This window comes from Pinus tabuliformis, chromosome 4_1 (genome assembly GCF_031772625.1).
Source record: "Pinus tabuliformis cultivar Carrire ecotype Pingquan chromosome 4_1, CPIR1, whole genome shotgun sequence".
NCBI classification, from domain to species: domain Eukaryota; kingdom Viridiplantae; phylum Streptophyta; class Pinopsida; order Pinales; family Pinaceae; genus Pinus; species Pinus tabuliformis.
In genome coordinates, this window is record NC_142303.1 from 604,133,052 (window position 1) to 604,149,936 (window position 16,885).

A 16,885-nucleotide genomic window follows, 5' to 3' on the forward strand; every position below is an offset into this window, starting at 1 on the left:
ACTTAAGTTCTTTAGTAAACATAACATATTTCATCACAGTCTTCACGAAAGTACTTAACATGCATTGCATACATCTATTAAGATTTATTCAAGAGAATCGTGCATCACTAGATCAATATTTCATAAACACATTATTCATCCACATCATATATCATTAACAGAAGTAAACAGAGATAAACCGATATACTAGGATTTCTTTGGTAACTTTCTTTATTTATCTTCAATTCAACTTTACAAACTCAAAACTACCTTGCGCACTCAACTGCAGAGGTCCGCGCACTCAGATGCAGACTCTACCTAGGCCTCTGTGCACTCAGCTGCATAGCCTTTCTCTTCTATCTGACCCACTTCTCTGCGCCATCACTTCTAAGACTCCATTCATTATCCACATAGACCTGCCTTAGACTCTCTAAGACGCACCTATTTATAGCCTGTCCCATACAATCCCATGGTCCGTGGACCATGGGTGGATCTCAAAACCAACTCAAACTTTACATAAACAAGGGGCTAAAACCCCTTTGACTCCTAATCATCTACGTGCTTCGCATCCATAAATCGTGGAGACTTTACATTACTTACAAAAAATGCATCAAAACTTGGGTTATTTTAAACCCAAAAATAGAAAAGATTACTTTTTCTCTTCTCAAAGTCACCCCCCAAGTCAAGGATTGGTGGGAAACCTATTGTGAGCAGAAGGATGAAAGTACGATCTCACTATTTTCATCCACTCCCACTTGGAATTCATTCTGGGATGCCATCAAGGAGAAGAACTACCCTGTCAGGAGCTATGAGGACAAATACATAAAATGGACCACGCTGCAGTAGGGAAGGGACCAAGATGTGTCAGTGTTTACCAATGTTTTTCATACCCTTCGCACGAAGTCGGGTATCAAGGATTCTGAAAAACATTTGGTACTCAAGTACCATGACTTCCTACATAGATACATCCAAGATGAGATGGAGTTCTTGGACATCTCCTCGCTCGACACGGCATACCGATACGCCATCAAGATTGAGCAGAAGTTTAAACAGAATAAGAAAGACTTTGGATATGAAAATTCGAAGCAAGGGAAAGGTGCCCCCAAACCACAAAATAAAGGACAAATACAAGGCGGGACAGCCTAGGGCCACTTGCCAAGGCCACAAGTAAAGGACAACATTGTGAAGCCAAAGAAGGAGACGGGAAAGTGGTGTGAGTTCCATAAGAGTTCCACCCACAACACAAGTGAGTGTCGGGCCAAGCAGTCACTCGTGGCCGAGCTGAAGGCTTCAGAATCAGATGCATGTTCTGAATCTGAGTCGAAGCCTGACAAGGGGAATGATAAAGGGAAGCATATTATTGATGTAGAGTCCAATGCCACCATCACCACCCCAAAGATCCAGAAGGAGGAACCTGAAGATCTAGATGAGGAGGAGCATCTCTTCCACTCCTAGATGTGGGTAAAGGGTTCCCGCTACAGTTCATTGTCGACAGTGGGAGCCAAAAGAACCCCATTGCAATAGAGGTCATGAAGTGGTTGGGCTTACTGACCACAACACACCCACAACCATACACCATCGGATGGCTTCACCAAGGATAAGATCTATGCGTAAGCCAACAATGTCACCTTTCATACAGCATCAAGCCCTTCACGGATGAGTTATTATGTGACATTGCTCCCCTTGATGTTTGTGATGTATTATTAGGCCCACCATACTTGTGGAAGCAACATACTATGTATGAGTCAAGGCCTCACACTGTTATGTTTACATTGGGAAATAAGTTGTACAGGATACCAAAGGTAGCGCCACCTACCGCCATCTCTGTGGTTACTGCAAAACAATGTAGTAAGCTCATTTCCAAAACTGGGAAATTTGTTTTCCTAATGATACGCCCTCAAGGAAAGAAGAAGACGGTGGCCACGACCTCTAGATAGGGCCCCTCCAAACGACAACAACAGATGGACAAGGTCGTGGAGGAGTACGAGGACATCTTCACCTCCCCCGAAGGGGTGCCTTTGCACTGTCAGGTCAAGCACTCCATCGATCTGACCCCAAGTGCGTCATTACTCAATGGACCAATCTATCGGTGCTCCATTCTGGAAAATGATGAAATCAAGAGGAAAATTCAAGAGCTGTTGCAGAAAGGTCATATTTGGTCGAGTTCATCGCCCTGTGGGAGCTCGATCGTGTTGGTATAGAAGAAGGATGGGACTTGGAGACTTTGTATTGACTATCGGGTGCTAAACATGATCACTGTCTGAAATAGGTACCCGATCCCACAGATTAATGACCTTTTGGACCAACTCAAGGGGGAAAATATTTCAGCAAGATTGACTTGAAGTCCAGATATCACCAGGTACCAATCAAACCCTCTGATGTGTGGAAGACTACCTTCAAATCCAAGGAGGGCCTTTTTGAATGGTTAGTTATGCCTTTTAGGTTGACGAATGCTCTTGTAACCTTCATGAGGTTGATGGATGACATATTATAGCCATTCACCAACTCATTTTTAGTGGTATACTTGGATGGCATCCTAATATTCAACTAGAGTTGGGAAGAGCACCTCCATCACATCCAACAGGTTCTTCAAACACTATGACAACACAAGTTGTCTGCCAATTTGGAGAAATGCACTTTTGGCATGACCCAGGTTCAGTATCTGGGATACATTATTGATGAACGGGGGGTGCATGTGGATCCATACAAGATCCAAGTCATTCGGGATTGGCCAACCCCAACCACTCTGACAGAGCTCCGTAGCTTTTTGGATCTTGCCAATTTCTATAGTAGGTTCGTGTTGGGGTTCTCTCATATCACTTGGCACTTGAGTCAAGTTACCAAAGGTGGAGAAAAAGAAATTTTATTTTTATTTATTTTTAATCTCAACAGAAGGCATTCGTATAGTTGAAACATCACCTCTGCTTTGCACCAATGCTCACATTACTAGACTTGCAACAACCATTTGAGATCGAGACAGATGCCTCTAACTATGCTATTGGGGCAGTCCTTACTCAACAGGGGCATCTAGTGGCATATCATAGTGAGACACTTTCAGACACAGTTTGGAAGTATCCCACTTATGACAAAGAGATGTATTCCATTGTTCAAGCTTGTTGACAATGGAAGCATTACATTTTGGGGAAGGAAGCAGTCATCCACATAGACCACCGACCCTTGAAGTTCATATGGATGCAAGGGAAGTTGCAAAATGATTGCCATCAGAAGTGGTCCACATACTTGCAACAGTTGCATTTGAATATCAATTACAATAAGGGCAACACAAATAATGTTGCATACTACTTTAGCCGACCACAGATCATGGCGTTAACCATTGTGCTCAACTCTTGTTGGCACGAGACTTCTAATTGGCAACTTCTCTACAAAAACAATCCAGAATTCGGCCACACATACCATATGCTCTTGGAGGGTCAGCAAGTTCTAGATTTTCACCTCTAAGATGCCTTGTTATGCCACCTGGGACACCTTTGTGTTCCTGCAAGCGAGCATGCGAAGATGATTTGGGAAGCGCAATACAGTTGGGCTGCTAGGCATTTTATGGTTGAGAAAATGGTGGCATTATTGCAGAAGTATTTCTATTGGCCGAATCTTCAACATGATGTCATGAAGTACATCAGATCTTGCACTACCTACGCCATTGCCAAATCGACCATCAAGAAGCAAGGTCTCTATATACTCCGATGCCTACCCCTTGTCGACCTTGGGAATCCATCTCCATGGATTACATGTCAGGCCTTCCTTCTACTAAGCATGGGAATGACTGTGTTTTTGTGGTCGTCAACATATTCTCAAAGATGGCCATTATGGCGGCCTGCAAGTGGGAGATTGTTGGCTGTGGAGCCTGATTATCTTCTGTATTCAAAGGTATCGTCACATTGGACCCTAGTTCGTAATGGGGCGGCAACGCCACCAGTAAAATATATGCTGCAAGGGGGATCCCGGGGGGGGGGGGGGGGGGGGGGGGGTTGCGACCTTTGGGATCCCCCCCTAGTGAGGGGATCGGGGGCAGCGTCCCCGAAGCTAAAAATAGATGTAAAATTGCCTTGTAAAATGTTGTAATTTCCTAGTCAATCTGGGTCGTTCATTAGGCAAAGATTTGATGATAGAGGTTATGTTTAATTTAGGTTTTTTTCCCTTATAAGGCAACCCCTTGCTATATATGAGGGAATTGTATTGCATCTAAGGAGATATGTATTCTAAGTGAGAAAGAGAGAGGAGATTGTGTGAGAGCGAAGGGGGAATTACAACGGATCTGTTGTAGGTTGTATCTCTTTACTTTGCTGGATAATATAAAAGGAAGGAATAGTTATTTCTCCATGGACGTAGCCCAAATTGGGTGAACCACGTATATCTATGTCTCTCTTGTTTTATTTTTTTTCTGTGTTTGTATTTCTGCAATATATTTTACGTGTTCCTTTGCTCTGTAATATATAATTTTCTAACAAGTATCATAGTAGAAGCCACTTCTAAACTCTTATTTGAATGAGTGTGGGTACACTCTGGGATCCCACAGTCTATCATCTCAGGTCGGGACAACAGGTTCCTTAGTACATTTTGGTCCAGTCTCTGGTTGATGCTCAACACCAAGCTCACTAACTCCACAACTTTCCATCCCCAAACTGATGGCCAGACAAAGGTTGTCAACAGGATGATCATACACATTCCGCGCATGTACAACTCAAAGAATCCACGCACATGGGATGAGAACCTCCCCTATGTCTAGCACAACTACAATTGGGCTCTCCACAGCTCAACTGGCCACAACCCTTTTTAGGTGGGCTTGGGATTCTAGCCATTATGTCCAATTGATGTGGCCATACCATTTGCAGTGACTCCGGCAGATTCGGCTCATGTCCAGTCTAAAGCCGACAAGGAAAATAGCTTCATTGAGCACATTCAACACATCCGCCAATAGATCCATGACATATTGGACAAAGCCAATACTAAGTACAAGCAATGGCATGATCAACATCGGGTGCCACACAAGTTCCAGGTGGGCGACAAAGTTTGGCTACATTTGTAGGAGTGCCTCACTGGGCCCCACCGCATGATTTGCCTACTTCGATATGGACCATACACCATCACCAAGGCTATGGGAGATAATTATTTTGAGCTCGAAATTCCCCCATTTCTTGGCCTACACCCAATGTTCAATGTGGATTGCCTTCGACCATACTTTCCACCATTACTGGACACATCCGACATTGCAGAATAGCTCACAACGACAGAGTTAAATACAGACTGCATGGAATAAGATGAAACTGATCGGATCATGGACACACAGATCAAGAACACTCGCCAGCAAAAGATCCAACTGTATTGAGTTGTCAAAGCCAGCCAACTCCTACACCAAGGAAAATGGCTCACTAGGGACCAAGTTCAGCAGAAGTTTCCTCATTTCATGGAGGAACTCAATGCAATGGATAACATTACTTCCTAAGAGGGGAGGAATGATCCAGGTGGATATTGGTGGCCACCCACCTATTCCACTTGGACCCTCACCATTGTTCTGTCAATTTTTATTTTATTTTATTTATTTATTTTTATTTTTATTTTATTTTTTATTTTTATTTTTTATTTTTTATTTATATTTTATTTTATTTTTATTTTTATTTTTATTTTTTATTTTTTATTTTATTTTTTCAGTTTCCTTAATCGTAGCATAGTTTACTATTTTTGGCAGTTTTTCGGGTCCTGAACTTCCGGAGCCATTTTGAGGCCCTAAACGACATTTTTTGGGAAATATTTGTCTAGATTATTTCATTGAAATCATATTTTAAATTGTATTTCTCGGAGAGATCTTTCCAACAAGGTATCATGCACGTCAAACAGAGATAATATGACCAAATTAGGACCCTAGGAAGTTGGCTGCCCAACTAACCCCAACAAGGCCCATAAACTCTTGGTGTTACATCTCCTCGAGTTAGGATTTTGGTTGTTTAGGGTTTTATCCTCACCATTGTTCTGTCAATTTTTATTTTATTTATTTATTTATTTATTTTTATTTATTATTTATTATTTTATTTTTTTATTTTTTTTTTTTTTTTTTTTTTTTTTTTTTATTTTCATTTTCATTTTTTATTTTTTATTTTATATATATATATTTATATATATTTTAATTTTTAATTTCCTTAATTGTAGCATAGTTTACTATTTTTGGCAGTTTTTCGGGTCCTGAACTTTCAGAGCCATTTTGAGGCCCTAAACGACATTTTTTGGGAAATATTTGTCTAGATTATTTCACTAAAATCATATTTTAAGTTGTATTTCTCGGAGAGATCTTTCCAACAAGGTATCATGCATGTCAAACAGAGATAATATGACCAAGTTATGACCCTAGGAAGTTGGCTGCCCAACTAACCCCAACAAGGCCCATAAACTCTTGGTGTTACATCTCCTCGAGTTAGGATTTTGGTTGTTTAGGGTTTTATCTTATTTTTCAATAATAAAAAGGCCCTTGAGCCTCATTGTAACTCATTTTAGAGGCATGTAGCCTCCACATCTCTTCTCAGAGATAAGCTACAATCACCTGAGCTAGTCTCATTTCCATTCTGTTTGTAAGCATATTTCATTATTTGATATTAATGAAAGGAAGTGTTATTTATGCTTCATCTCTGTATTTATGGTTATATCTGTAATTTGTTGCGTTCCTGTTTAAATTCGGATCAAGGAGCTACTGTGGATCTATCTGCAACTTGCAAGATTGTTGTGGTCTTTCTTAATGACCCCTAGAGATTCAGTTTAAGCATAGTCTCCTTAGTCATCACATTGATGGCAGCCCCAAGATCAATCAAGGAATGGGGGACAATGGTGCCATCGATGTGTACATATACTACAGGACTTCCAGGACCTATATGCTTTGGGAAAATCACCTGCCCCAACATTAAGTTGAACAATTTTCCAATGACATTAATGGTAGGGGTGTCTTTCTTTCACCTTCCCGGATGTTTGAAACATTTCTCCTTGATTAAATTGTTGTAGATGGGGACATCTTTGATAGCTTGGAGAAGTAGGATTTTTGACACACATATTTTTCAACTCACCCAAAAGTTCAGTCTCTTCTGGGGTGTGCTGGATAGGATGGGTTAATCTCTCAAGAAAAGGAGGTGGATTTGCTTGAGGTATACTTTCCTCTTTTTCCTCTTCATGCTCCTCAGGTGGAGATGGAGGTTGGTTATCAGGAAGCACTCTCCTAGACCTGAGGTTAATTTCATGAATTTCCACAGCATAGGTAGGGTATGATGTTTCTCCATGTAGACTTGATGTGCTTGTTTGTTGTTTGGGTTCGAATTTGGTTAGGCAGGCATCTAAGGTTGTTTAGGTGGAGCAGGGTGTAGGAGTTATGGTTGAGATGGAGGTGGAGGCAATAGAGTTAGAGCTTGGTTGTATGGAGGCCTCCACCCTTGGGATGGTGCATTCCACTGAGGTTGTGGAGGATCATATGGTTGAAATGGTTGGTTGGTAGATTGGGAATGGTATTGAGGTGAAAAATACTAGGGAGAAGGTGTGGACCACGAAGGATGAGCAGGGGGCACCAAGGGGGAATGGATGTATTCTGATTAGGGTTGTAATATAAATAGGATTCCCCTTTCATGCCTTGCTAGTATGGTCGAGGTCCTTGAGGCCTCCTTTGATTGATGTAGCAGAGTTATTCAGTCACCCCTTTGGTTCCCTGATACACATCTTTTAATCCAGGCAGGGAAGGGCACTTTTCTGTGGAGTGATTTTCCTCAAAAACGAGCATATTTCTATAAGATTCAATGGACATTCATTCCTAGGGTGCCTCCTAATGCATCTAGGGTAGAAGATAGCTAAGGCTCTTTCTGCTTCCTCCTCCTTCATCTTGATCTGCATGGTGTCCATTTCTAGAGCAAAGGGTATGCAAAATTTCACTCTCAAAGTCTTCCAATATGTTACCAATTTCACTTTTTATGGATGTGTTAGAATAGGATGAATTGGCCACAGCTTGGCTAGCCCTACCCTTCTTTCTAGCTACCCTAGAATGATTCTTGAAAACTATCTTGATATCATCGTAGGGTAACTAATAGATATCCCCTCCCGACAGCAAGTATAGGGTTTCTAGGAGATCTTCTCTGATCCCCCTGAGAAGGACTAGCTTAAGCGATTCAGGATCAAAGGTGCACCTGGCCCTTTTGTAGCTAAGCTGGAATCTTTCCTCATAATCTTCTAAAGATTCATCATGTCCCAAGGTCATTATAAAAAATTCCTCTTTCGTATCTTTGGACCTGTAGTAATCCCTATACTTGTTGTTGAAGGATTGTTGCATATGATCCCAAGTGGTGATACTATCCCCAAGTAAACCCATGAACCAGTGCTAGGCTGCATCTTTGAGAGTGGATGGGAATAATTTCAACTTATGATCATGAGAGGTGTAATCATAAGTTCTGCATATGATAGCAAACTCGAACAAAAAAGTATTCGGGTCTTCTGAGGTCAGGACATGGAAGTGAGGAAGAGCAGAGGGGCTTATGCTTTACATCTTAGAATCCCCATTAGTTTCTCTAATGGGAAAAGCACCCTTAGCTCTATCTCTGTCTCCCCTTTCATTTCTATTTTTAGCCATGGTGTAAGTTGGTGGAATGGTCTCTTCTTCTTCCCCAATAGGCTCTTCAAAAATCTTTGGTTGTTCACCTAATGGATCCTCTAGCTCACAACCACCAAAGAAGAGGGAAGGTTGGTTGTTTGATGTGGTGGGGGTATTTGGAAAAAAAATCCTAAATTGTCTCTACTCCTACAAATCATGAAAGGAGTTTTTTCTTTGTTCATGTTTTTCTTTTGTTTTTGAACTTCTTGCAAAATGGAAAGAAAACAAAACCAAATCGCAACTACTTGCTGAATGAAACTAATCGCAGAATGGAAAGAAAGCAAAACCAAATTGCAACTACTTGTTGAATGGAACTATTTCAGAATGAGAAAGAAATAAGGAAAGAAATAAAGAAAGCATAAATCACATCTACTCAGACACCTCCCTGACAATGGTGCCAAAAAGTGATGAGCGCCAGTATTGCAACAAGAATGTTGCAACTCCTGGGGCTACCAACTTTACTTCATCAAACAGGATTTGTACAAACTTAGAGGTGACAATGATGTATATACAAATAGATGTAATGGTCTACTCTTGTCACTGTTCAACTGGGGTGATAGACCACTAGGGTTTCTCAAACTAGTCTTCTATTGACTAGAAGAAGTTTTACTACCAATTGGAGAAGGGAAAATTAACCTAAATGAAAGAAAAGAAATGTTAACTATTTTAAATAATGAAAGAATGAATTGGAAGATGCTTGTAAAGTAACATGAAATCCTCTAACTACTTATTGACACATTTTTCTTGCAAAAGAAACCTAGTTTAACCCTATTTATCGCATGTGATGATTTAAACTAACTGGACATGGAATCTAATCTAGGGAGTATTAATTGTTGCAGGAATGTGCTAATTAGGAAATAAAAAGAACTCTTTTTATTTATCTTTTCATTTTATGAATGCAAATGCTAATCTTTCCTTGTTCTTTGGCAGGGGAGATAGGTATGAAGGAAGAAGGTTAGAATGGTCTTGATGGCATGTAGGTCAAGTAGAGGCCTAATCCTAGCTTCAGTGATGTTTTTCCTCAATTCGGGCTCAAAACAGGCTGCTACAGGATTTCCTATAGGAAAATTAGAGGATGTCCTAGTTCTCTTACAGGATCCCCTGTTTTACTACAGGAACATGCCAAAAGCTTAGGAATTGTTTTAGAAGGTGGAATGAAGCTTGGGAAAGGTATATAATGGGAGAATAAGGCATGAAGGAGGTGAACACTACCTAGAGCTCAAGCAAGTATTTCAAGATGGTTGGATTTTCTCAATGGAAATGGCAATTTTTGCTTATAAAACAAGAATTTGGATTGAGATTTTAGTGGATTTTGGTGACATGGGTGGATAAGGTTTGGATGAGGCAACCGAGATGAGGTATCCCTACCAATGTAGAAGCTCCTGAAAAAACACACATTCTTGTCTGCATCTATACACAAATGCAACTATACATGGAAATGATTTATTAAATGGAAGAAAACAAAGCTATTACCATATAATGGCTAAGTGCATGAATGGAAGTGTTTTGAAATCAATACAAGACCTAAGAGATTAGAAATGAAAATTTTCAACTTATCCTAAGAAACTTAAAGATAATGACCTACTCATCAAGAAACCCTAGTTTATGCAGCATAGAAAGAACTTTGTTTTTGGGTTGTATGAAATTGTCCCTCAAGTCATGATCCCAAAAGAGAGAGATGAGGTGAAAAAGACTATCACCATATTTTCTGAAGTGCCTTCTATCACTATGATACCACTGTTCTATCTATCCACAAATGGAAAAAAACTAATTAATCATACCAATACTTGCAAATTAGCAACAACAAAAGCAATTCAGCTGCTAACTATGAATGCAATCTAAGCATACATATACAAGAAGAGGAACCCCTGCTGCTATGGTTGGGCCCTAACCCAAGAGCTTCAGGCCTCTAAGTCAACTCAGTGATGGATCAAGGTAATGCTTCTCATTTTCATTAAAATATCAAAAATACACAAAGTGATTAGTCACAAAGTTTCAACTAGAAAATGCTTCTTGGCTATAACGAAAGAAAATCTGAATCCTAATGAGGCTCTAGGCCTGCTTATTTATACAACTGAAGTTACCAACAAATTCCTTAAATTTAGGGAGGCTTGGCTCCCAATCTCGAGATCAATTGGTCTTCAATTGTCACTAGCTTGGCTGACAATGATCTTAATGGCTTGGTTGCCTGCAACTCCGAGCTGATGAGATTCGATGGAGGAATCTTCGAGTGACTGAGGATTTAAGGAGGGAGATCCCATCTCCTAAAATCCCTCTTACTTGTCTCCTTCGAGTTCCTACACTTTAATTAGCCAAAATTTGCTCCATAACCTACAATCAATGCACATTAGACCATTATACATGACATCTCATCTTTACCCTTCTCATTAAGCAAAATATGACAAAACATGTAAAGAATTATGAGAAAAGTTGATTTTAGCAAGCTAGAGAGTTGTATTAAGGTCCATATAATTTACACATTGATGAGCCTCATCAATGTATTACCGGGAAGATGATCGATAGTGGACTATTGGTAGCAAGAATGGCCTTTTCCTGTGCTCAACTTGTTTTTTTGTCGGATGTGGAAGCTTACTGTGTTAGCACAGACAAATTGAGTGACCTACGTGCAAAAGGAGTAAAAATGATGCGCAAAGGGGGTTTTATGGTAATGGAATAGTCTTGTTGGAGGAGTGGGGTTGTTATCGAATTCAAACGGTTATCCCAAGAAATGTTAATTAAGTAATGGACATGGCCAGGTGTTGGGGTAGAAGTGGAGGGGAGTGCGCAGGAAGAGTTGGTGGGAAAAGGGGAGAAGGTTGGTGGATCTCGGAGGGGGGTCGAAGTGGTAAGCGATTTGTGAGGGGGGGCGTCTTGGGAACGGGTTCCCCCAAGAGTAGTTTTGGGGCTAAAAGCCCATATTTTGGGACAATTTTGTAATAAAATTGTAAAGTCTCCGCATTTTGTGGTCGTGGAGCGCAAAGGTGTCAAGAGTCATAAAGGGTTGTCCGCCCTTATTTTCTAAAGTGTCAAGTCAGCTGAAAAGATCTACCCATGGTCTGTGGACCATGGGATTGTATAGAAAAAGAGCTAAGTAAGTAAGCTCTAAGAGAGAAGAGGAGAGAAGGAGTCGAGGGAGAAGAAAGAAGCATTGGAGTTTTGGTAGAGAAGTTTAAGTGTTTCAGGTCTTAACGTAGGTAGAGGCTCTGCAGCTGAGTGCGCAAAGGCCTAGGGTGGAAGTCCACAGTTGAGTGCGCAGACGCCTAGGGTGGAAGTCCACAGCTGAGTGCGCAAACCCCTACAGCTATGTGCGTAGGGTGGATAGAGTCTTTGTTAAACTAGAAGATATCAATAAAGAGAAGTATTCTGCAATTACTGTGTATTTAGTCCCTGTTAATGCATCTAATTATATTGTGTTTTGGGTTTAATTTACAATTTTTATTTTATGCGCGAATGTATGTGATTTTATTGGTTAATTGAACGCAACTAAGGATACCAGTTTACGCAACGCTAACTGTGATTGATTAGTAAGATAAGTAAAACACTTGAGATAACTTGGGAACCTATACAATACATTGTCATAGCTGCACAAAAGTACCTGGACCACGAGTTAGGATTGCGTGAAGGTCAAAGGTACACCTTCGCGGAGGTACTGAAGGGAGGAGTAAAGGGTAGACTGACAGAGCCCTAAGGCTTAGCGACCTGCGTGAAATTAGGGGTAGAGGGTATAAATCGACATCATGACCATCTCAGGGTGGAGAAACTTGGTTTCAGCATCCCCCCATACTACTTCAGGTGAGACTTCAGTCCGCACTCTGTGGGCTGATGTTGAAAGGGCCAGTAGTGTAGGGATTTGTTTGGATGACTAATGTTGAACCTAGGTTAGGGCCCACAAAGCCAACAAATGGTCTTTTTCCAAGACTGGAATCTGCATGAGAGATGTGTGATGTCGTATAATTGGAATCCAACTAAGAAAGAGATCAAAGATTGGTTGGATAGAAAGATCCACGAATTTGTGGTGCAGGAGAACAGAAATCTGTGACTGAAAATGGAACAGTGGCTAGACAGGTACCTGTATACAGAAATCCATGAGATCTTTTTTTGTTCCTTTCCAGTTCAGTTATATGAGTGGATCGCGAATCTACCAGATAGCTAAGGAAGGTGGAGGCTTTACGGTCCTATTGTTTGGACCCTGGAGTTAGTACAGAGATTGGAAGTCTCTGGGGATAAGATTGCCCGCACTGTCGATCATTGGCTTGATCATATCATAGGAGGATTTATGACTGAATTCACGGTTGATACCTCAGTCAGTTACAGTGAGGCAGAGCGGCGCTTTTTCAAAGGTTTGTGAGGTAAGTACTTGAAGTCTTTAAACACTTGGATTAAGATGTTATTGTGTGAAAAACAGGTTATGCAGCTACCTTGATGTTCAGAGCTATGCAAAGTGGAAATACTTATAGGAACGAAGGAAGAAAGGGTCTTGAATATAGCCCACTGATTTCACCTCCTTTGAGTGATGAAGAGGAAGTAGCACAGGCTTCTCCGTGAAGTGTAGTTCAGTTGATAAAACAAGGGTTCCTGAGACTACCACCTCCACATACACCACCTCCACTTTCACCACCGTCACCTACGACTTTTCCCACACCACCACCACCTCCACCACATTTCAACATGATGAATTCAGTGAAGCTACCTTTGTTTAAGGGCTTAGGAAATGAGGACCCAGACTAGTTTTGGTTCGTCGTAAAAGATGTATGGGAAGCTCAAGGTGTCACAGATGATCACATGAAGAAGGAAACATTGGTTAGTGCTTTACACGATCGCGCACTAACTTGGTACATCAAGTACTCTAATGATAACCCAAATGCTGGGTTGGCAGAGATCCAAACCGCGCTGAATAAAGAGTTCAGTAGGCCTAAATTTGAGGCGTAATTGATTGTGGGGTTCAAGGAAATCATGATGAAACCAGGTGAGACACCTTGGGAATTGGATCATAGATTGAAGTGTAAAATCCACAAAGCTAATATGAAATTAACAGATGGACAACACCACGAGTGGTTCGTGGCTTCGCTCCTGCCTCACCTAAGGGTTGCATTTTCACAACAGAAGATTACAACTCAGGTAGAGGCCTTGGAGATTGCAATAAGACTGCATTAAACATTGATGCAAGATCCGAATCTGGGGGTTCAACAAATTCATGCGCAGTTGCAAAATCTTTGCCTCGAAATGCAAAGTTTGAAGTAGTACAGAACAGTTCGACCGGAGGCATGTGAAGAGATATGGTGCTTGAAATGTAAAGGTTAGGGGCATGAAAAAGACCACTGCCCGATCTTTGCAAACTATATTGTAGGAGGACGACCAATGCCTTTGAGGTCGGAAGCCCAAGCAGGACCGAGCACGGGGCTTGCATTGTGGTGTGTGATATGTTAGGTAGCATGGAAACATACGACTGATAATTGTCATTTACTATAGAAGTTTGTACAAACACTGCAACAACTGTTCTACAACTTTTGTATGTCAGTAGGGCATGATGAGAGTAATTGTCGAAGTTTTTAATGGCAGAAGTGTCCTCAGACACGTAATTTTATTAATCAGAAAAAATAATTACATAATTGATTTTGCAAGAGTTTACACTCGAACATCCAAACACTCTTGCAATGAGCTATTTATAAGCTCCATGTCCTAACTACCTCTAATTATGGATCACTTATTAAATAACAAGTGTCCATTTACAATAAATGCTATTCAAAACAACTAGCTAACAAATCTCCTAAAATAGAGCCTAAGATACGACACATTTGGAGAGTCATATCTAGTTACAACAATATACTAATTCTAATTAAACATTCTAGAATAATAATTATTAATTTAATATCTTAAATTAATAATTATTTTATTTTAATTTTATAACCTATGATAAAATTGTATTTTTTGGATCATCTAACATTCCCCCCTATGATCCAAAGGTACATTAAAACAGATACCAAGTTCATCCCTGAACTTAGTAAATTTTATTCTGCCAAGTGGTTTTGTGAAAATGTTGGAGATCTGATCTTCAGAAGGACAATAAACTGGCTTGAGGACATCTTTGGTAATGAGAGATCTGATATGATGATACTTGGTGTCCACATGCTTTGTCCTTGAATGAAAAATTGGGTTCTTGGCAAGTTTGATGGCTGATTGGCTGTCAATGAATAATGATGTAGCTTCTGCCTTAGAAATGCCCAAGTCCTGCAAAATTCGGTGCAACCAAACAATTTCATATGTTGCTTCCCATGCTGAAATGTACTCTGCTTCTACTGAAGAAGTGGCCACTGTAGCTTGTTTCTTACAACTCCAAGATACTGCTGCTAATCCCATGTTCATTAAATAACCTGATGTTGATGCTTGATCATGAATACTCCCAGCAAAGTCGGCATCAGAATATCCACCAAGTACAAAATTTTTAGTCTTTGTGTAAAGAAGACCAAAATCTTTTGTTCCTTGGATATATCGAAGAACTCTTTTGGCTGCATTCCAGTGGTTGTCTCATGGTTCCTGCATAAAACGTGAAAGAATATTGATTGCATAAGATAGATCAGGACGAGTATTTGTCAAATAAATCAAGCTGCCAATCAACTTTCTATAAGTTGTACTGTCCACCTTTTCCCCCCTTTCAAATTTTGAAAGTTTCAAGTTTTACTCCATGGGGGTGAGAACGGGCTTGCAATCCTGCATGCCAAATCTCTGAAGAACCTCTACTGTATACTTACTCTGAGAAATGAAAATATGATGTGGACGTTGGAAGACTTCAACTCCAAGATAGTAGTGAAGTAATCCCAAATCTGTCATCTTGAAACCTGCATGTAACTCCTTTTTCACCTGTGCAATATGACCATCATGGTTACCAGTAATGATCAAATCAACTACATACATAACAAGAATTACCAGATATTTTCCCTGTTGTCACCATACAAATTATCATCAAATTCACTTCGTTGAAAACCTACTTTCTTAAGGTATTCATCCATCTTTGCATACCAAGCTCGGGGAGCTTGTTTTAATCCATATAAAGCCTTGATCAATTTGCAGACTTTATGTTCTTGTCCTTCAACTTCAAAACCTGGTGGTTGGGTCATATACACTTCCTCCTGTAAATCCCCTTTGAGAAAAGAACTTTTCACATCCATTGAAGAACTTTCCATCTTTCTAAGCAACCAATGTAAGTTTTAATCGGATTGTGTTCCATTTGGCTGTAGAAGCAAAAGTTTCCTCATAATCAATGCCTTCCTGTTGCGCAAAACCTTTTGCGACAAGTCATAATTTATACTTTTCAAGTTCTCCCTTCTGATTATACTTAATTTTGTAAACCCATTTGCATCCTATGGGTTTAATATTTTGTGGACAATCAACAAGTTTCCAAGTGTTGTTATCAATTACTGCTTGATATTCTTCAACCATATCCTGTTGCCATTCTTTATGTTTTACTGCTTCTTTGTATGTGGAAGGTTCAGTAAAATCATTTGCTAACAAGGCAAAATTGCCTTCACTTCTATGTGCCCTTCTGGTGCCTATTTTATTCTGTTCATAAGGCTTTACATCTTTCAAAAGTTGAACTGCCCATTTCGAAAGTTGGTGCTCACTTGTTTGCGCTTCTGTAAAGTCACCATCATTGTAAAGAGGATTAATATAAACTGATGTTCTTCATTCAGGTGAAGAGTCTGTAGAATCACTATCAGAAGAACTGCTACTGCTTGGAGATGCGAATGAACTACTAGAAGACCCAGATGATGTTGTTGATGTAGATGGACTGGATGACTCATCTTCAGAGGAAGAAAAATAAAGTTCATACCAATTTGATGAAGTTGGTTGACTTTGCATTTTTCCATTTCTTTTGCTTCCCTTAGTTTCTAATTTGTGAAGAAGATGTTCAATTTCTTTAGCACTCTTACTCTCAGTTTCATAAAAAATGACATCCCTACTCACAATGAATTTTCCATTGGTCAAAAGATGATACCCTTTCCTTTCATCAGAATAGCCAATCATGGTGCATTTTAAACTTCTTGAGTCAAGCTTAGTTCCTTTTTCTTTCAAAACTAAGGCATAACATACTGATCCAAAAACTCTAAGATGTTTAACTCGAGGTTTGAAACCAAACCAAGCTTCATAAGGTGTAATTTTGTCTAAAGAAGTAGTTGGAGATCTGTTTCCTAAGTAGACAGTTGTATGTATTGCTTCTGCACAATATGTTGGACTTAACCTCTTGAAAGTTAACATGGATCTCGCCATTCCTAACAAGGTGCA